The 21,493-nt window shown below is 36.2% G+C and overlaps 1 protein-coding gene across 2 annotated transcripts in view; it reads right to left on the minus strand.

Annotated features, from left to right (window-relative positions):
• CD36 (CD36 molecule) overlaps nt 1-19,457 on the minus strand; it is a 74,350-nt gene extending 54,893 nt beyond the window's left edge. Inside the window, exon 1 of one of the 2 annotated variants that reach the window (XM_025378671.1) lies at nt 19,230-19,457. The gene's annotated coding sequence lies outside the window, so the exon portion shown is untranslated. The remainder of the gene's footprint in view (nt 1-19,229) is intronic. The other variant, XM_025378673.1, reaches the window with a different exon arrangement.
• Between the last annotated feature and the right edge of the window lie 2,036 nt (nt 19,458-21,493).

The following is a 21,493-nucleotide window of genomic DNA, read 5'->3' on the forward strand; positions in this document are numbered from 1 at the left end:
AATAAATCATTTTATTCTGAGCAGGTCTCAACAGTGGGCTCAAATTATTCAGTAAACTATGCTATAAACAGATGTGCCAGCATCCAGCCTTTGTTGTTCCATTAATAGAGCTCAAGCAGAGTAGACTTAGAATCATTCTGAAGGGCCCTAAGATTTTTATAATGGTTGTAAGCATCGATTTCAACTTAAAGTCACCAGCTGCATTAGCCCCTAACTAGAGAGTTAGCCTGTCCTTTGAAGGTTTGCAACCAGGCATTGACTTCTCCTCTCCAGCTATGGAAGTCCTAAATGGCACCTTTTTCCAATGGAAGGCTGTTTTGTCTACATTGAAAATCTGTTGTTTAGTGTAGCCACCTTCACTAATGATCTTAGCCAGATCTTCCAGATAACTTGCTGCAGCTTCTTCACTTGATGTTTTATCTTGCACTTTTATGTTATGGAGATAGCATCTTTCCTTAAACCTCATGAACCAACCTCTGTGAGCTTCACACTTTTCTTCTGCAGCTTCCTCACCTCTTTTACTTTCATAGAATGAAAGTGAGTAAAGACCTTCCTCTCGATTGGGCTCTGTTTTACAGGAATATTGTAGGTGGTTTAATCCATCCAGACCACTCAAACTTTCTCTATATCAGCAATAAGGCAGTTTCACTTTCTTACCACTTGTGTGTTCACTGGGGTAGCACTTTTAATTTCCTTCAAGAACTTTTTCTTTGCATTCGCAACTTAGCTAACTGTTTGGTGTCAGAGGCCTAGTTTTCAGCCTATCTTAGCTTTCAATATGCCTTCCTCACTAAGTTTAATTATTTCTAGTTTTTTATTTAAAGTAAGAGATGTGTGACACTTCCTTTCACTTGAACATTACAGGCCATTGTAGGGTTATAAATTGACCTAGTTTCAATCTGGTCATGTCTCAGGGACTAGGGTGGCTCCAGGAGAGGTAATGAGAAAGGGGAACTGTGTAGCAGTCAGAACACATACAGTATTATGTTTGCTGTCTTCCATGGTACAGTTTGTGGTGTCCCAAAACAATAGTAACATAAAAAATTACTGATGACAAATCACCATAACAGATATAATATCAAAAAAGTTTGAAATACTGCAGAAATGACCAAAATGTGACACAGAGACATGAACTGAGCTCACACTGATGAAAAAAATGACACCAATAGACTTGCTCAAAGCCAGGTTTCCATAAACCTTCAATTTGTAAAATAGTAATAACTGCAAAGCACAACAAAATGAGGTATGCCCGTAGTATGCAGTAGGTGACCTTGAGGTTATGCATCCAGTTGGCTGGTGATATCAAAGATTAGTAGGAAAACATAAGGATATGATATAGTTTGAATAGCTGTCCCCTCTGAACCCTTGTTGAAATTTGATCCCCAATGTCAGAGGTGTGGCCAAATGGGAGGTCTCCGGGTCATGGGAATGGATCCCTCATGAATGGCTTGGTGATGTCCTCCTGGTAATGAATGAGTCCTTACTCTATTATTAAATAGTTCCATGGGATCCGATTGTTAAAAAGAGTCTGGCACCTTCCTTCCCTCTCTCTGCATGTAATGTCTGCTCTCCTTCCCCTGTTGTCATGGGTGGAAGCTTCCTGAAGCTGCTATCAGAAGCAGATGCGGGTGCCATGTTTCTTGTACAGCCTGCAGAACCATGAGTTACAAATAAACCTCGTTTCTTTAAAAATTACCCAGCCTCAGGTATTTCCTTATAGGAACATAAAACAGACTAAGGCAGAATGCATGGTAAAGGACAGGCATTTTCTGGTTCATGTCTAAATCCTTGCCTTTTGTCAATATAAATCTCTCAACAGATGCATTTATCTATGCAACTTTGACGTTTTAAAATTATTTTTGTTATTTCCATATACAGATTCCAGTTAAAACATTTATTCACATAGTCATTTATTTTAATAAAGTAATTATTCTTGAAACCAGATATTTCTGGGTCCAGAGAATTTAAAAATAAATAAAATCAATAACACCCTAGCTTAATGGTAATAAGCTTACACTGAAATTCAGAAAATTATAAACTAGCACAATAGGTACTATCATGGAAAGTTTATAGCACAATCTACAAAGCGAGAAGGTTTTAGGAGAGATGGCAAGCTCCATAAAGAAAATGATATTCCAGTCTCTTTCTCAAACAAGAGTCAGAGATCAGTTACCATCTATTGGTCAATGCAGAGGAGGGATAAAAGCAGAGGATATTTCCCCATCCATAGAAAGATTTGGCAATTTTTACCAGAGGCCAGGGACTTTGAGAATGAAAACATAAAAAAGATATCGTGGTTACTTCAAAATAAGTAAGTCATTTCAAATTAATTGAGCATCTGCTATGTTCAGGCATTATTAGGGAAAAGGTGTAATTTTCATCTTCCAATTCAAAAGCAATTAGTTTTAAACTGCTAAAAGTTCTATGTTGACTTATATGAAGAAGCACTAATAGAGACTAAAAATTCTTCTTCAGAGCACAAAAACTGTACATAATGCTATAAAGTGAAGAACTTACTGGATGTATTTTATAACCATCTTTATTATTTGGTAACTTTAGAGCTGACTTATATAAACATATCCAAGTTTACTTTGAAAATAATGAATGCAAAGTTAAAGGTCTATATATAAGTTTGAAAGCATTTTAATGATTTTTAAATCTAAAACTATTCAAGCTTAAAATATTAGGAAGTATTTATGGCAGTTATGAATTTCTTTGCTCTTTTGTTATGTAAACATTACAAAGACTTTTAGTATATTCAATGCCTCTTACTATGGATAAATGCATATCATCTTACTGTGAATGTTAGGGGTAAGAAAAATCAAACACTTATATTCAGGCCTGAGAACATGAGAAACCCGAGATGGTGTAAATAACAGTTCGCAATAAAATAGAAAGTAACACATTCTTAAAGCAATTAAATACAGAATAGTTTTTTCCATTTGAAAGCAAAGATGAAAATATTTTAAATAAAATTTTCTTTTTCACCCTAAAACATTCTCTTACACTAATGGCTAATGCTGAGAGTGTTTACTGCAGAGCAGACAGTGCTTACCACAAACCATATCCTATTCTGAAAACACAGGACGATCTAAATTGATCTTCAGAATACTCTTTAAGTGTCACTATTTTCACAGTATTACAAATGACAAAAATGATGCTCTGTAAGGTTAGCTAAATTGCCCAAGGTCAAACAGTGCTGAGCTAAGAGTTAAATGCTGGCTGCTGCATTCAGACCCTGAATGCAGGGTCTAAATATATATATCACACTGTAATCTATTACTATCCATATGAAACAATGTAAAAAACCAAAGCATTTATGAAATTTATAAAAATTTTAACAATATTCATGAAAGAATATGTATTATGCACGACAGAAAATGGTAATAATCTTTACATAAATGGAATAAAATTCTGTCCTAAACTAAGTAATTTTTGCAATGAATTTAGGCGTGACCAACTTTTGGTACTTCAATGTCTTATCAGTTTCACCGTTCTCTAATGACAATGCACTAGAAGACCGCAGCACAGATATAATTGAAAAGAATGTCATAGCCAAGTGAGAAACAGAAACTTCAGCATCCAATGTATATTTGAAGAGTTTGTTTTTCTCACAGCAATTTTTTTTCTTTTTTTTGAGTGGAGTCTCGCTCTGTTGCTCAGACTGGAGTGCACCAGCACAATCTCTGCTCACTGGAACCTTTGCCTTACGGGTTTAAGCAATTCTCTTACTTCAGTCTCCCAAGTAGCTGGGACTACAGGCACCTGCCACCATGCCCAGCTATTTTTTTTTTTAATTAGAGATGGGGTTTTGCCCTTTTGGATAGTCTGGTTTCGAACTCCTAACCTCAGATGATCCACCTACCTCAACCTCCCAAAGTGCTGGGATTATAGGCGTGAGCCACCACGCCTGGCCCTTCACAGCAATTTTACTTTTTAAAAATTATTTGGAGGAATAACTTTTAAGTTCAGGGGTACACATGCAGGTATGTCACATAGGCAAACTGTGTCATGGAGGTTTGTTGTACAGATTATTTCGTCACCCAGGTATTAAGCCTAGTACGCATTAGTGATTTTTCCTGATTCTCTCCCTCCACTGTCCACCCTCTGAAAGGCCCCACTGTGTGTTGTTCCCCTGTGTGTGAAGACACATATATTTTAATTTTCAAAAATTGAACTCATGTAAATTAGAATAGGACGTACTGTGACAGAAGTTACTTCCACTCTTTCCACCTCATCTCTCCTCACTGAGCTCTGATTTTGTATTAGATATTTCATGTCTATGTGATTATGACACCTCTCCTAAGCTACACAGGTTGAATATTGATTAGTCTAAGCCACATTCTGCTTGATAATGAGATGTATACCAAGTATCTAAAATGCTGACACTGAGGCATAAAAACAAGTCAGCTACAGAGCTGCAGTGATCGTTTTCTGTTTTAAAAGACTGAAAGAAGACAGAAATTTGTTTCTTACTGCTGTTAGGCATTGTTATATAAAGACATGATCCTTCCAACTGCTGTAGTCACTTTGTACTTTTAAGATAACAGTAAGAAAAACCAACCTAAAGCCCTACGAATTAATTAATATCAGTGAGCCTAAGGATGATTCCAAGCTGGTCAATTCAGTCTATTGACTCCTTATTATATGAACAACAAAAAAAGTCCCTCCGAAACTGCTTTTTATTGGATTGTTTTGTTACTTGCAGGCAAAATCATCCCAACTGGTCACAACTGTAGACTTAAGAAAACGCTTGAGATTTATTCTCATAGTATTTGTCAAACAATAAATATTAGAAAATAAATCAGTTTATAAAATGCTAACTTTTCTCCAGAGTAATCACTTTAAAATATTGGACTGTCATACCATCTTGGTAACACAATTATTTGCTCAAACTGCATATGTGTGTGTGCGCACGCATACACACAAACACACACACACACACACGGTCCCCAAGTTACAATGATTCAACTTACAATCTTCTAACTTCACAATGATGCAAAAGCAATACACATTCAGTAGAAACCATAATTCAATACTAGATTTAATAAATTCCATGATATATTCAACATTTTATTCTAAAATATGCTCTGTATTAGATGATTTTGCCAAAATGTAGGCTAATGTAAGTGTTCTGAGTACATTTAAGATAGGCTAGTCTGATCTTTGGTATTCAGTAGGTTAGATGTGTTAAATGCAATTTTACAATGATATTTTCATATTTTTAACTTTAGTAGATTTATTGGGATATTACCTTAACATAAAGTCAAGGAGTATCTATAGAATCAACTCTAAAGAACAAAGAAATACCATAAGATTTCCTATTGCTTAGAAAGATAGAGTTCTTTAAAGGAAGAAAATGATATCTGTTAAGGCCTTAAAAACAAATCAAAATTAAATCAAAATTCAAAATTAAGTCCAAGCTTCTATCCTTCCTAAAAACAGAATTATCCTGGCAAAGGAAAAGTGAAATATAAAATTAATCCATCTGAACCAAAGAAAAGCTATCATGGAAACCAAGAAAGAGTCTTCCATTTGTTTTGGTAAGACTATTAGAGAAAACTCCGAGTTTTCATGAAGCTTGCCACCTTAGAATTTTTTGGGAGAAATTACGAAGAGTAAAGAAATAATACGATTCCAGGCTGTGAGTTAAGAGAAAGGAAACGTGCTAAAGAACTAACTTGTTTATTCAAACACGAACTGACCTTTCATCATACTCCAGACTTTGAGCATGACACTGGCATACAAAGATGAATAAAATGTGGTCTTGAACAGATTGTGATTTTGTTGATAGGAGATAGATTGTAAAATAACAGAAGGGCTTCAATGGATGAATAGATATTTTCTAATCACAGAAGATGGAAAAAGGGCAATGGAAGCAGAAAGAACAGCATGCATAAATTCAGAGGCAAAAAGGAAGTGATATGCTTGCAAAAGTACAAAAACTGTTTTCAGGGAAGTGGCAAAAAGTGAGGAAGATGGGTGGATACCAGACCTTGAAGCCCCCTGCATGATATTCTAAGGAGCTTGAACTTTATTCTATAAGCAGAATAGAACAATTAAGTAATTATAAGTTGGGGGAGTGACAGGATACGAGTTTGTTTTTTAAAAGGTCACATGAAAAGCAATAAATTGGGTTGAGAAATTCAGCTAGATGACTAATAAATGAATGCTGGAAAAACACAAGACCCTGAACTAAACTTGTAGTCAGCCTAAGGAAGGGAATGTGATCTCATTCTAGGCAAAGTTTGGATTAACGGGGAACGTGCTTGCAGTTTATAGTGGCAGCCATGGCAAAGAGCGCTGTAAAATTGAAAAGCAAGCCCTAAGAGTCATTATCACAAGTGGGAGAAATACTTTTGGTTAGCTTTCATCTTGATGGCATTCTGGAACATAACAGCAGGGGTAGATAGAAGAGAAGTAATGAAAATTGGATATGTCCCTATGCAAACAGAGGCGGGAAAAAACACTAAAGGTCAAAGGAACAAAGAACTTAGCATTTCTTTTATATTGGCATTAGTTGAAGTGACAAATCCAGTATAAAGCTAACGAGTAGCAGAGCAAATAACAAGGGCACCCACTGTTTTCAACTGATAACAGGAAATATTTAATCCCACAATTTCCCACTTCACATTATAAACTGGTGTATTGGAATTGGGGTCAGGAATCCAGATCTGGTTTCCAAGGAAGGGCAGAATCAGGGAAGTACTTCAGTGTCATGGTGGGGAATTTGAGGGAAAAATGGAGCTGCGAAGCAGCAGCAGCAAAGATGAAGACACAGAGGGCTCCCTTGCAAAAAAACCACAGACTAATGAACAAGAGACATTGATAATTTCATTTTTATTCTGCAGTCAGGAACTGGACTTAAGTAAAGAAGAACCTAATCAGGAAGAAGGAATGAATAAACTAATTGTACGAACCTGCTTTTTAGTGAACATATGTATAGATTCTCTTGTTGGCCACTGGGTGTATAAAATGTAAATACATTATGACGGTCTAAAAATGTAGGACAAAGAGTGAAAGAGAACCTATGTCTAAACCCAGTGGAAAACAAGGAGGCTATCCAAGAAATAATCTGGGTAGTTTTTGCAATTAAAAATAATCACCATTGTTTCTCCACAACACGAATGTGCTCTGCAGAAACAAGGACTCGATGTAAACAAAAAAGAGAATGATGCCCATTTTATTCTGGTATAATTTATACAAGTAGTTTAAGACTATCTGTGATGTGTTAAGAGTTTGTGGAAAAACATCAAGTATAGGAATATTTCTAGTAAGAAAGCTGATTGGCATTAATGCTCTTTTATTTTCATTTCAAATAGATAACTGCTGCTAAGCCAGGCATACAAAATATCCCTTTGACTTTCAGAAAAATAATAAATGTTTATCTGTAACAACTTTTCAGACAGTAATATTACAGAGTATAGACATCCAAAAGCATATTAGCTAATTATATGCATTTGGTTCTGCATAAAATAGATTCCAAAAGTACTATCTTAACTTCCCAAGTAACTAGTAGATATTTTATATTTACTGATAGTATTTACCTTTTATTACTGTTAACAAGGAGTCAACTCGGTTATCAGGATCCTACTCTTTTTTTAACTTTTGAACCATTTAAATTTAAGAATCTGCGCGGTGGCTCAAGCCTGTAATCCCAGCACTTTGGGAGGCCGAGACGGGTGGATCACGAGGTCAGGAGATCGAGACCATCCTGGCTAACACGGTGAAACCCCGTCTCTACTAAAAAATACAAAAAACTAGCCGGGCGAGGTGGCGGGCGCCTGTAGTCCCAGCTACACGGGAGGCTGAGGCAGGAGAATGGCGTAAACCCGGGAGGCGGAGCTTGCAGTGAGCCGAGATCCGGCCACAGCACTCCAGACTGGGCGGCAGAGCCAGATTCCAACCCAAAAAAAAAAAAAAAAAAAAAAGAATCAAAAGCGCTGGCTAGACTTAAATAAACCCCATCTCTTAGGCCCATGACAAGCATCTCTCATCTGTAAAAGATTCATGCCTCTTTGTCCCATTGAAAGTTAAAATTTTTAACTGGGATTTTTACTTCTTAACTACAGTTTCCTGTTCAGTAAATTATTTCTGGCTCACATAAAACAGAGCTACATGTTTTATTCCAAAATAGGAAAGATGAAGCAGGATCTTGTGAAAGGATAGACCTTAAGGAGGAAGTGAAGAATGACATCTTTCTTGGTTTAGATGATATCTTCAAGAGTAACTGAAGGAACAAACTCTATAAAATAGAATCGAAGTAGCTTATTAACAAGATACTATGATAAATACAGCAGAGGTTAAAACACACTGTTTCGCTTGTATTGCCTTTATCATATTTTAAGACCGACCCCCACCTCCCTGCAAAAAAAAGAATAGAGAAACTTAATTTTACATACAGCACTGAAACATTGAATTTATCATGCAGCTCATGTTTAAAACGCATATATGTATAATGTAAATAAAGTAGTACACATATGAATATTAAAAATGTCTTAACTATTACATTACCACAAAGAAAAGATGCTTTTTCTTTGTGTGACTTATGGAATCCAGTTAATTTATAGCCTTATCTCTCCTTGTCTCTCTACCACTACTTCCTCTACAGATTTATGAGAAGTTACAAAGTAGATTATTACCATGGGATATTTGTCAATATTTCGACTCATTTTCAATCCATATGCTATCTAAATATATGAAATATTATTCAATCACAGACTTGAATCACTTACTAGATTTTTTTTTTAAATTTAAGCAAAGCTTATGATGAGTCTGAATTCTTAAAAAAATGCTTAGTGTTCTCACCACAAAAATAATAGCTATGTGATATAACACACATGTTAAGTAGCTAGATTGAGTCCATTCCACATTGTTTATACATTTAAGACACAGTGAATATATACAATTATATCTGTCAATGTGGAAAATTAAAGAAATAAAAATGACAAAAGAAAGTCTATGGTTGTATCATAGAAAAAGTCAGATTATCTCTTCTATTTCAGGTGATATCTGGAATATCTAAATAAAAAGTTGAGTATATGTATTTAACCACATTTGTATAAATTCCACAGAGGTGCATATTTTCAGAAATACGTTGTAAGATAATTCCCAACTGCAGGATTCTACGATCTGATTAGCATGCTATTCATCTATATACTAAGTAGAAAGACCCCTTAATTTCTTCATAAGAAGTTTTGAGTAATTAAAATTTCATTTCATTGTATTTTATATGCGCCAATGGCATAATTTTTTCATTTATATAACAAATTAGTTTTTATGGTATATGTGCAAAGAAAAGAATCAATTCCCCCAAACAATTTGTGCACATTATCATTTTTATACACAGACTGATCTCTTGGTTTTTCAGGTTGCTAGCATAACAGGAATGATATTTTGTACTAAAGTACTCCATATATTGAGCATATTATAGAGCTTAAGAAGGACATTTAAAAGAATCTTATTTCAACAGTCAAAAGTAGTAGAAATTGGATTTCAAGGGTGCACATTTAATTACTGAAGTAGCAAAGAACTTTGTAATGTAAAGAGAAAACAGCCCCTCATCCAGGAGCTGGCCTGGTATTATGAGTTAGGTCTTGCTGTTTCTGGACGTAGGTCCAGCACTCACTGCTTGGCCTTGGTGTTTGTTCTGCTGAACACAAACAATTCACAGAACATTTACTTTAGATAACACCATTCTGTGATCATGATGAGTCAAGACAAAATGAGACCCTTTTATGTCTGAACCCAGAATGATTATGAACACTGCCCAAGCCACAGATACTACACATTCCCTTCCCACTTACTATGAGTAACTCTGCTTCTTTATCAATTACAGCTTTAGCTTCAGTCTAGTCTTCCCTTGTCCTAGATAAGATTAAGGCAACCAATCATAAGATTATCCTGCCTCCTGACAACATCCAATTCAGAGTAAACCTCTATTTCCTTCAGTATCACCCCCCAACCCTCCCCAGTCAACAACCAAAGTCCAAATTCTAGAATAGATTTTTCCTAATATCTTCTTACTGGGTCACTGTCAGTTCCCTATGGTACACTTCTCTCTCTTTGCAATGAGTAATGAACTTGTCTCACTACAGGTGTGTTCCTGTTGTTCTTTGGTTAAAGAAAGGACATTGGCAGTAATAAAGCACCTAAGAAACTTGGCTCCTAACTCCAGTGCTATCAGGAGGCTCTGATGTATATGCTAGCACGATCTCTCAGAATTTTCAAGATGACTAAAGAGAAACTCGAAGAAAAATTAGAAGATGCTAATGAGAAACAGGAGAGATTATTATGGATGTGCAAAATGACATGGGACAACAATTTTGAGGTTAGAGCTTCTGTGTCATGTATGGGAGAAAGAAGCAGGCCGAGACAAGAAACATGGCCAGTTCAGAATATGGGGGCAGAGCATCCACTGAAAGGCCATGAAACACCCAAAAGCTTTATTATAATTCTGTTCAAGGCAGGGCACAGTGGCTCATGCCTAAAATTCCAGTGGATTGCGGGGCCCAGTGGGGAGGACTGCTTGAGGCCAGGAGTTTGAGACCAACCTGGGCAACATAGAGACCCTGCCTCTACAAAAAGAAACAACCACAAAAATTAGCTGGGCATGGTGGTGTGTACCTGTAGTACCAGCTTCTTGGGAGGCTGAGGCGGGTAAGATTACTTGAAGCCGGGAGTTTGAGATTACAATGAGCTATGACTATGCCACTGCACTCCAGCCTGACTGACAGAGCTAGACCCTGTCTCTAAAAAATAAAAAAATCTTTCTGGGTGCCATGGCTCAGGCCTGTAATCTCAGCACTTTAGGAGGCCAAGGCAGTTGGATCACGAGGTCAGGAGATAGAGACCAGCCTGGCTTACACGGTGAAACCCTGTCTCTACTAAAAATCCAAAAAATTAGCCGGGTGTGGTGGCGGGCACCTGTAGTCCCAGCTACTTGGCAGGCTGAGGCAGGAGAATCGCTTGAATCCAGGAGGCAGAGGCTGCAGTGAGCCGAGATCATGCCACTGCACTCCAGCCTGGGTGACAAGAGCAAGATTCTGTCTCAAATAAATAAATAAATAAATAAATAAATAAATAAATAAAATAACTGTTCAAAATCTGTTCAAAAGAAGATAGAGGAAAATTCTGTTTCACTAAAACTTCACTAAAGAAGCCTCAGTGACTACACTGAAGATATACTATTCTTGTATTTATAAAAGATGACATAAAAATAGCATAATATTAGGAAGCTAAATTACCCTCTCAGTAAATGGCTACCAAAATAATTGTAGGTGGATTTTAAATAACTTCCTAGAAGGGATTAAAAATCTTAGGTAGTCTGAGGTGGGACATACAGAGCACAAATAGATTCAGGGAAACAATAAGGGTAATGATGATGATAATTACAATGACAATATAGTAACAATTTTTAAAAAGGCATTGTGAATACCAAGTTAAACATTTTTTTATCATTCTCATGCACCAATTTTTGAGAACTACTGTGATAAATCTAGGCTCATTTAATCAGCTGTTAAAAGTGAGCTGTGCGCTTTTGGATAATACTTCTCACTCTTCAGTTTCCAGTATTCACTTGCCAGTCCTTGTTTTCCAAGGAAGGATTTAAACCTAGATCAGACCCAGAGCTTGGCTCACCCCTCACAGTGCACGTCCTTTCCTAATCTTATCTTGCCCTCAACCCTTTGCCTACATAGCAAGCACCTGCTGGGTGATTATACTTGTAACCTGAACCAAATTCTGATCTGGCTCCCCTCACCAACAGATCACAAGCTAGAAGACAGGCAAATACTAACTCAAGCTTTTTGCAACTATTTTTTCTGACTCTAATGCTGTATTACATCTCCTAACAAGCTCTTGTTGAAATCTTCAGATTACACGTGAAATTATTCTGCTATCACAGTTTGAATCATCAACTTTGTTTTATTTATATATGCTTTTATTCCCCCCAATTACATTGGCAAATATTTTATTAATCAGTAGCCCTTGCAAGAGTAAACTTAAATATATTCCTACAGTATTTTTAGTTTGGACTTCTGATTGATTGGAGAAAACGTGAGAATCAACAAAACAAAAACCTGACACCCCGCTCAAGTAGCTCTCAGCAGGTCTAGGAAGGCAGATTCATAAACAGACACTTCTAACAGGCTGTGATACCTACACTCAGGTGGGGAGAGTGGATGGTGAGGGAGAGAAGGTGTTAAAGGACAGTCGTGGAGGAAGTGGTTCCTTATGCCGCGACTGCATATAAAGATCCGGGTACAGAGTGGGAGAAGGTAGAGTGGATCATAGGCATTTCCCCAAATAGAGATACATAAAAAAATATACAAAATAATAAACATACAACTGGGAAAACAAAATTCAGTAAGACTTCGGTACAGTGTATGAGTTTTGGAAGAACAAGACAAAACACCAGAAAAGTGGCCACAAATGACCACAAACATGATGCCGTAATTTAACACATAATATACCAAACTTTATATTATATGTGTGCCTTGATTACCTGGAATTCATTCTCTTGGGGGTTTATCTTGAAAGCAACACAGGACTACTCAAGGATTTTTAGGGAAGGAGTACATGATAAAATTTGGGTTTAGGAGATGGCCTTGGTATCAGCATGGAGAATGGATTGGAGGGAAGGCCAGAGGAAGACTATCAAAATAATCTAGAAAGGAAATTATGTAGTTGAACTTAAAAAGTGGCTATGGGGGTGGGGGTAGGAAACGTGGGAAAGATTTCAGAAATATTTAGTGGATATGGAAGATATTTAGAAGGTAGCATGAGTAGCTAAGGCTTGGTGACTAATTAGCTAGGTAGAGAGGAAAAAAGTGTAAGTCTCAGGTTTTACGCCTGAGTAACAAGACAAAAGGAGGTACTGGAGGGGAAATACAGGACCAGGTTTAGGGTGGGGTGGGGTTAGTTCTATCAGGGTTTAATATCGGCATTTTCACTAACTGGCTGCAAGATCCTGAGCCAATTTCTAAATCTCTCCAAGTCTGTTTACTCATTTGTAAAATGGAGATAACACTATTTATTTTAAAAGTATTGTAAAACTTAAATAATATTTAACCCTTCTATGGCATTTACAATATGCAAGACACTTTTATGAGTATTTTGTATGCATTAAGTTGCTTATCTTGGACAGTTACCCTATGACGTAGGTATGTTTATTATCCATGTGTTACAGATAGGGAAGCAGAGGTACAAAGAAGTTTACTAACTTGTCCGAGGTCACAGAGCTGGGGAGTTAGAGAACTAAGTTTCAAACATACGCAGTCTAACAGTAGAGAGTATGCCTCAGGCAATAATTTACTTCTCATTAAATACTAGGCACTTTGCATAATTATTTTTAGAGTGCTTTACAGGTACTACATAGGTAATAAATAGCTATTAAAATTTAACCATTTTATTTTAAAATAATTTGCAGGGGATATGTTATATGCATATATATTATTGAAGGCTGGGATCAATTCAAGCCTAGTAAAAGACACTCACTTGGGGATTATAATTTAATTTTGAACATAAAAATGTACATCTTGAATCAGAACACATTAATAAGGTTATACGGCTCAGGCCTGTAATCCCAGCACATTGAGAGGCTGAGGCGGGCGGATCACGTCAGGAGATGGAGACCATCCGGGCTAACACAGTGAAACCCCGTCTCTACTGAAAATACAAAAAAGTTAGCTGGGCGTGGCGGCAGGCGCCTGTAGTCCCAGCACTTGGGAGGCTGAGGCAGAATCTCTTGAACCTGGGAGAAGGAGGTTGCAGTGAGCCGAAATCGTACCACCACACTCCAGCCTGGGTGACAGAGTGAGACTCCGTCTCAACAACAACAACAACAACAACAACAACAAAAAGAGTTTAGATACTTTCAACTCGAGAACCTGACCTACTGGCATGGAGATATATGGATCTGAAGTTGAGAAGAGTGATTGGAGCCATAAGATGTAGATTGGGGTCTCCTCAACATACAGATTATAGGTGAAGTCATGAAAATTGATATCACTTAGCAAGTGGGGGATGGGGAATGGGAGCCTAGAAAATCTGCAGAAATGAAAACTGAGGAAAGCAATATGGCTAGACAAGGGCATAAAAGGTCACTAACTTCTACAAGCCTCCACGTCCTTACTTGTAAAAAAATCAGTAGGTCTTAGTTTTAGAGTGTGGTAAGAACTATCTCCACTTCTGTTTGTAGCTTTTGCTATGAAAAAAAATGTAAACATTGGGAGAGCAGCTGAAAGTTGACGTCCAGCCCTAAGCCTCAGAAAAAAAGAAGAGGCAAGCTTCATAGCTGTTGCTTTGCCATGGTAAATAATTAAGTGCTTTTCTTTTTCTTCTTTTTTTCAAAAGACCATTCAGATTGTTTCAGTTGCTTTTATTTATTCTACAGGATTTCAGCTTCAGAAACTCTCTTGCTGTTACTATGTACAGAAGTTTTGCATGGGAGAGTTGAGAGAACAAAATGCTACCTTTAATACTCAAGAGGAATATTAATGGGGTGGAGAAGATAATGGGAGGAATTATAGTAAGTTTCCTGTTTGCCTCTTAATAATAGAATTTATTTTTCCCCTTGTTTAATCCTGTATTTCCCAGCTTCAGCTGGTAAACCATACAGAATTTTGTTGAATGATTATAACAGGGCTGTAGTACGAGGATACAATATGCAAAGATTGGAAGACTGAAGGGGAAGGAACTTTCAAGCAGCTGTCTAGGTCAGAAAGGAACTAAGGGATGGAGAAAGAAAATGGGTGATGCCTGTACTTTTACCACCAGCTGGCCACCATCCCCAAACGTCAGAGAGGGTTTTGAGGGGATACGTGACTAGGCTAGTGAAGAACAGTACTGTGTATGCTGTGGTTGTTCACGAAGTGAAAAGTGGAGAAATCACAGCCCTTTCCTGGAGGAAAGATTAGCAAATCTCCAAGATGACCCTTGGGCCCAGAGTGAAACTGACTGAGCTAAACGTTTCTCTCTGGCTTCATCCAAAACTCAGTACATGTGGCAAAGAGATCTAAGAGACTGTACACAGTAGCAAGCACATCTAAGTTTTGCATGCAGACTGGGGAAAGGACTAGGACATCAGTGAGAGGCATTAGGTGAAATGAATGAGCTTCATGAACTGATTTACTGAGACATTCTCAACATCTGTGATTTTATATATTTAGTGTCTTATAAATTATAGAATATTTCTCTGTTAAATCCCATAATTCATTTTATGAGTAGAGGATCTGTCTTATATTATAAAAATAAACAAACCCACAGACATGCTAGGAAGAACAGCAGTAGTAACATTCCATTAAACTACCTACCTGAGAATTTAATACAAAAAAAAGTTGCACAGCTCTATGTATTACGTTATAGTCGAGAGCTATGTCAATTTGGATATTTTTAGAAAAAGTGCTAAACATAAGAAACAAATGTATCTAAGTTATTTCCATAATGCAAAATTCTTAAAATTTTAGTCATAGTCCTTAGAAGAAGATGAATATTTTGATTTAGGAAATAGTTAGACAATAATTTAAATAAATGAATAAAATCTATTGAGTTATTATTATGTATGAGTCAGGCATGGGGACATTGCTGTTATTAACACAAGTAGTTACAAGTGGAATAACTCCATTACCTTTATGGCGTTTATATGCAGGCAAGGTGCTCCAACTCTAGGCAATAGCAAAGGTCTGTAAGGAATGCTCTTATCCCTGTATATTAAGCTTATCACAGCTCATACCTTTCTGCCCTGTAATTCCGTGTCTATGGCATCTGCTTAGATGTACCTATTGACCAAGCAGCTCTTAAAAGGATAGGGCTAATAGAAATTAAAAGTCTCCCCAAGAGACCAAGATAAAATCAAGAATAGTATTTATTCCCCATTTCAGATGAAATAGTTCAAGAAGAAATAATGTAGGAAGTTATCAGTCCTAAAGCTTAGAATCCAGACTACAGTTATTTTATTCTGGAGAGGCTTCCTATGTTGTGTGAAGTTACTTAGCATTTTAAGAGTAAATGATGCAATAACGAGAAGCTTAGAGTAAGCAATGGAAACAACTCTGCCAATATCTTCCTTCTAGTCCTTCTGGAAATATAACTGTCACTCGTTTGGTCCATTTTTTCCCCAGAGACTGATAACACTTTAAGGGAGCTGTTGTTGTGGGGTCATGGGGAAAAGTATCCATAAAATGATGAATATGCTTTCACCATTTACTAACAGTTTTTGTTTGTTAACCTTCATCAAAAATTTCATTCTATATGAACAAAGTTCAGAAAACCGCCTGTAAAATGATCCTAGATTCTTATAAATGTTCAGCACAACATTATTTCTAATAGCATTTCCTAAAGCAGTGTAGGTGTTCATTAAATATTTTTGAAAGAGTATGTCAATGAATAAAGGTATTTGACAGATAGCAACTCCATCATGTATTCGACCAAAATAGGTATTTCATGTTTTAGGGCTCAGTCTTAAAGGAGATATCCAGTTTACTTAAAATTTTATATCTTCTCTAAAAAGACAGTACGCTTTGGGTTCTATTTTATGAGACCATTGTATTGAACACACTAATGTTTATTACTTCATTTCTAAAACTTACCAGAATGAGATACAAGAAGTAGATCTTGCAGTAGCATTTGCTACATTTTAAATAAAGTTACAATGAAGTTTCAACATGGGACCAAAGGAACCTCCAAATGAATTTCAGTTAGACTGAAGTGTTCTTATTAAGTCATGGTTGTAAAATAAGACATGACTTTTTTTTTATTTTCTAAAAATTAAAATGAGAAAAGTAATATTTATAAGACTTAATGAGAAGAAACAACATTAATGAAGAGATGAAACTAATAATAATTTATTTTTAAAAACTATCCTCATTTCACCTTTAAACATCACAAGCACTGAAGAGCAAACAATGCTTTTCCATTTGAGCACAGTCCGGAGTCCTTGGTGAATGAGCCAAGCTGTCTCCTATGTCCCCTCTAATGCTTGCCAATTTTCTGTCATTTCCTTCTTTGTACGATAGTGTTTGTGTGACAAAGGTCTCTGGGTATATTTCAAAACATCTTTAGCTATTTAACAGGGTACCAACGAGCACGTATCTAGAAGTGTTACTTCTTCTCCACATGGTTTGTCAGAAGATACAAATCAGAATTCACTTTACCCTTTCCATAAAGAAATGACTTGAAAGCTTATTGTGGAACCAACGGCATACTTTGTTAAAAAACAAAGAAAGAAAGTAAGTTTCCAGTGACTTAGCCAATTACTGTACTTTTACATACAACACTAAAACTATTTACTGGACTATATTTTTTCTATTCCTTGCACACTTACATTTGAGATCATTTTCTTTTCCTGATGAGCATGTATTGTTTGTAACTAATCACTGTGGATTAGACATAACTGAGGATTCCAGTCACATGATATGGAAACCCAACCTCATTCCCACCCTCTTCAGTACCTCCACTTGCTCCTCACAGAATGCAATAAAGTGATGCACTTCACAATTTTTATCTGAATTGCAATCTTTAGGAAAATCATAAACATCAGACAAATACATTTTTCCTTTTCACTCATTTTATAGCATTTATTTCAAAATTGGGGTTTTTTTCCAAATAATTTAACCTGAAGCTTTATTAGTTTGTAAATACTAAGAATATCAGATTAAATTCCTTAGTCATCTTAATCAGTAATTTGTGGTGAAAAGCAAAATAAGCCACAGTTACATCAACAGCTTTATATTATATTTCTTTGCTCTGAAACGTTTCCTTCCATTTAATCATCCTACTCTACAACTCTACAACCTTAAGCTGTCTTTTTTCAATGATTTGTCAGCAGTTTAACCACCCCCCTTTTTCTTTTGCCTGACAGTAATTCTTGAGTTCCAGAGCATATCTTTTTCCCAGGTGAAAATTGTTTTATTATCCTCAGGTGTTTGCTTTCTTGAACTCTTAGAACAGTTAATTCCACAGTTGTCATTATACTTTACAAAAGGATCAGATTCCAAATAATTAGTAATTGCACAGTACATCATTTGAAAATATTTTTCCTTTCTTCTTGTCAGGATTACAGGAGTCTCATATATTGCCCCACAAATCCACTTTTATTATTTAGTCAGTTATAACTGAAAACAGGATAGCTTGCCAATTTCTCTTTGAGACAGAGATCCCATCTGAATTGTGAGTCCTCTCAAGGAGTGTGAACAAGAAGTTTACCCCTTTGGAAGTATTAGCCTTAAATGGTTCCCCAGAATTCGGTCTAGCACCAAGCAACCATTCCCCAAATAATAAAAGAAAGTGACCTTTTTTGTAAAGGCAAAGAAGCCTATCTAATTCATTCCAGGGCTTGTAGAATAGCATGGAGAAACAGAAGGAATTGCTTTTTTTTTTTTGTATCAACCTTAATTGTGTCTCAAAGTATGCATAACTTGACTTTCTGTGTAAGTAACGACTTTGTCATTCTTGGCGGTGTTGTCTGATCTTATGTAGTCATATTATGAAACACACCATATAACAAAAATTCTGCTAGGTGATAAAATCTCCCCCTACCCCACAAATAAGACATGCGGCACCCACACTCAAGAAAATTTTTATGATCACTAATGATTAGTAAGTTTTATGTATAAAAATATTTTTGTTTTCTTCTGTCTAGGAGTCAAATTAAGATTGGTCTTTTAGATTATTTCTTAAATATATTTGTCAGTTGTGACAGCAAGCCAAAAAACATTTTCAGAGTCCCATGAAAGAAGGTCATTCAAATTCTAGTCTCATTTTAAATACAAACTTTTCCAGGTTGGAAGAGGATAATCAAATTGGCCAGATTTTTAGAGTATCCTTTTGAAAATATTAATCTTCTTAAAAACCTATCAGAAAACAGAAACAAGAAATCTAAAGGAAAATAAGTTTCAAGTAAAATTACACTTTTTGAAATCATGAGAAGTTTGGGTTTTCTGATGTTTTCTAAGTAAAATACATGAAATAGGCAACTAGAAATCCATAGCATCCTATGGAATTTAGAGACTTGTGGAAATGTAAGGTTTAAGGGTTAAAAAGCAAATTTCTTTAACCATTTCGTTAAAACTTACAAATAAGTTAAAAGAAGCATCACAGACTAAACTATTATATCAGAAAATAATTGCATTTTTAGAGAGCCCCAAAATAATAGTTACTTACTAGATGACAGGGCATCAACTACAAAGACATTTACAGCCACACTTCTAAACAAAAAACATTCTGCTCACCAACTTCTAGAAGAGCTTGCTTTCGCAGATGTAGGACCTCAAGACTGGCTCCAGAGTCTTGCAGGAGGAGATGCAGAAAGTAAACAGGATTTCCACGACATAGCAGCTGAGAACTCAGAAATGAGGCACAGGCTCTCAACCCTTCATCTATCCTTAAGGGTATCCTGACATCTGAAAACCATTGACATCCTGAGACTTCCAGCACTTCGGATGCACGCCTAACACAAGATAAATATAGATCCCTGACACCTGAGCAAAATGGAATGAATGTTAACTTGAAAAATCTCACCCTTTTGGGCCTCAGTTGAAGAAAATAAAACCCTTAATCCTTTCCCTGCTAGAACCTGTTATTCCCTTTAACAGATGGTTGCTCTATTTATGAAACATAGAAATTCAAGTAATCAATAATCAATAATAAATTAGCTTCACTTCATGATTGCCATTTGCTCTGATAGTAAAGAGAAAGGCTCAGATTTTCCTGTCTTAAGTATAAAACAACATAAAAATGAATATTGATTACTATTGAGTCAACAGATTTTTGTTCCAGTAACTTTTGTAGGTGAGTCCCTGTAAACTTTCTTAGTATTTTTTCTCCTCTATGTTTTCAGTAGTCATTTGGTCATTTTTTGTTTGCCTCAATTAATGAGGCAGAAAGTGCCATGCACTGCCAGAGTTCTTTGGTTTAAATTATTGTTTTTTGAATCTTTTTGAAGGGTTGTAGAATGTATTTGGTTTACAATAAATTTTGCTTAGGACTTCCGGTAAACATGAATAAAGCTCTACTCTCAGCCCAAACAGACCCTGTGATGAAAGTTATTACTCTGAAGATATAATGACAGGATTTCTAAATTAATTTCTAGGATTTATATATTAAGAATCTCTAATTCTATATACTAAAGCAAAGTGAACAGAGAAACTGGAAAAGCCATATTGCTCTCCTGATATTTACATATTTTCAATTAAAATTTCTTTTACAGAATCACATTAAAGGAAAATTATAGACTAGAGTTAGCACTCTTTAAATAAAACTATTCTGTATCAAGTAGTAACCACTATTCACAAAAAAGGTTGTTTTGTCAAATTACCATAACCAGTATTTTCATCATATTTTAATAATAGGTCCTATGTATTGAGCACTGTTCATGTGCCTGACGCTTTACGACGTAGATAGCATCTAATTAATTCTCGTTTTCTAATCCCAAAATAAGCTTTCAAATTAACATTTTAGGCTCACTTTCCAGAGAAGAAACTGCAACTAAAAGGCTAAGTTTTGATAATGGACACATGGTGAATAACTGATTCATTTGAGAGTCTAACCCACACAATTTTGACCCAAACGCAAGTTTTTTCCATCCTCCAATATAGTTGCAGGCTAAAAATCACTTTCATCCACGCTTTGTCTGTATCAGATTAGCCACCCTTTGAGCAAGTCCAAAGCTTTTTTGCTTTTTGGTTGCTTAAACAAAGTTACAGAAAGCACAGAAATGGTCCCTAAAGAGTATTGCTATGACACCAGGACATTCCCAGAAGCATTATGTCCTTCACACAGGAAAAAGAGAGAAGATCCGTAAGCCACCACTCTAGCAAGGGAGATTTTTCATTTCTTGCATTTATGCATTTCATGTTCTCCTTGCCAGTTTGTATGAGCAGACTTTGATCTTCCAGATCCTGGAAGGCCAGCCCTGATGGCTACCTCTCAGCCAGTCATAGGTCTGATATGTGACATAGAGAGGGACAACCAGGTGGCAAGGAATTGGTCCTTTAGGTCAGATGGTCTTTACATGAAAAGTAGGGTCACATATCTCCAAATATTATAGAATGTGACCTTTTTAATTAAGGAAAAAAATGTTGTTTCCTGTGTGTAAAAGTTTTCTCTATTATTTGAACTTTTACACAAATTATTTTATCAGAGAAGAAGCCATGTGAAAAATTCAGTGAACACAGCTATGCATATTTTCTATGAACACAGTAAATATCATAGACTGCCTCTGACATTGTAAGGATTGTTATCTTCAAATATGGATTATGTCCCATAAAAATAGGAAATCCTGTATTTCCTTTCCATGAATCACATATGCATTATCATTAAACTGTTTACTCCCTGCTGGGCATGAGCTTATAGGGATAGGTGGTGAGGGAGAGGGAAACGTGGTGGTGGATTGTGCTAAAAAGCATGATGGCTCTGTGGTAAATCACTGAGACAAGACCATTGACTCCCTCCATTTAGGGAATCCCTAGAAGTTTTCTTCACCAACTGTCTTCAA

This window comes from Theropithecus gelada, chromosome 3 (genome assembly GCF_003255815.1).
Source record: "Theropithecus gelada isolate Dixy chromosome 3, Tgel_1.0, whole genome shotgun sequence".
NCBI classification, from domain to species: Eukaryota; Metazoa; Chordata; class Mammalia; order Primates; family Cercopithecidae; genus Theropithecus; species Theropithecus gelada.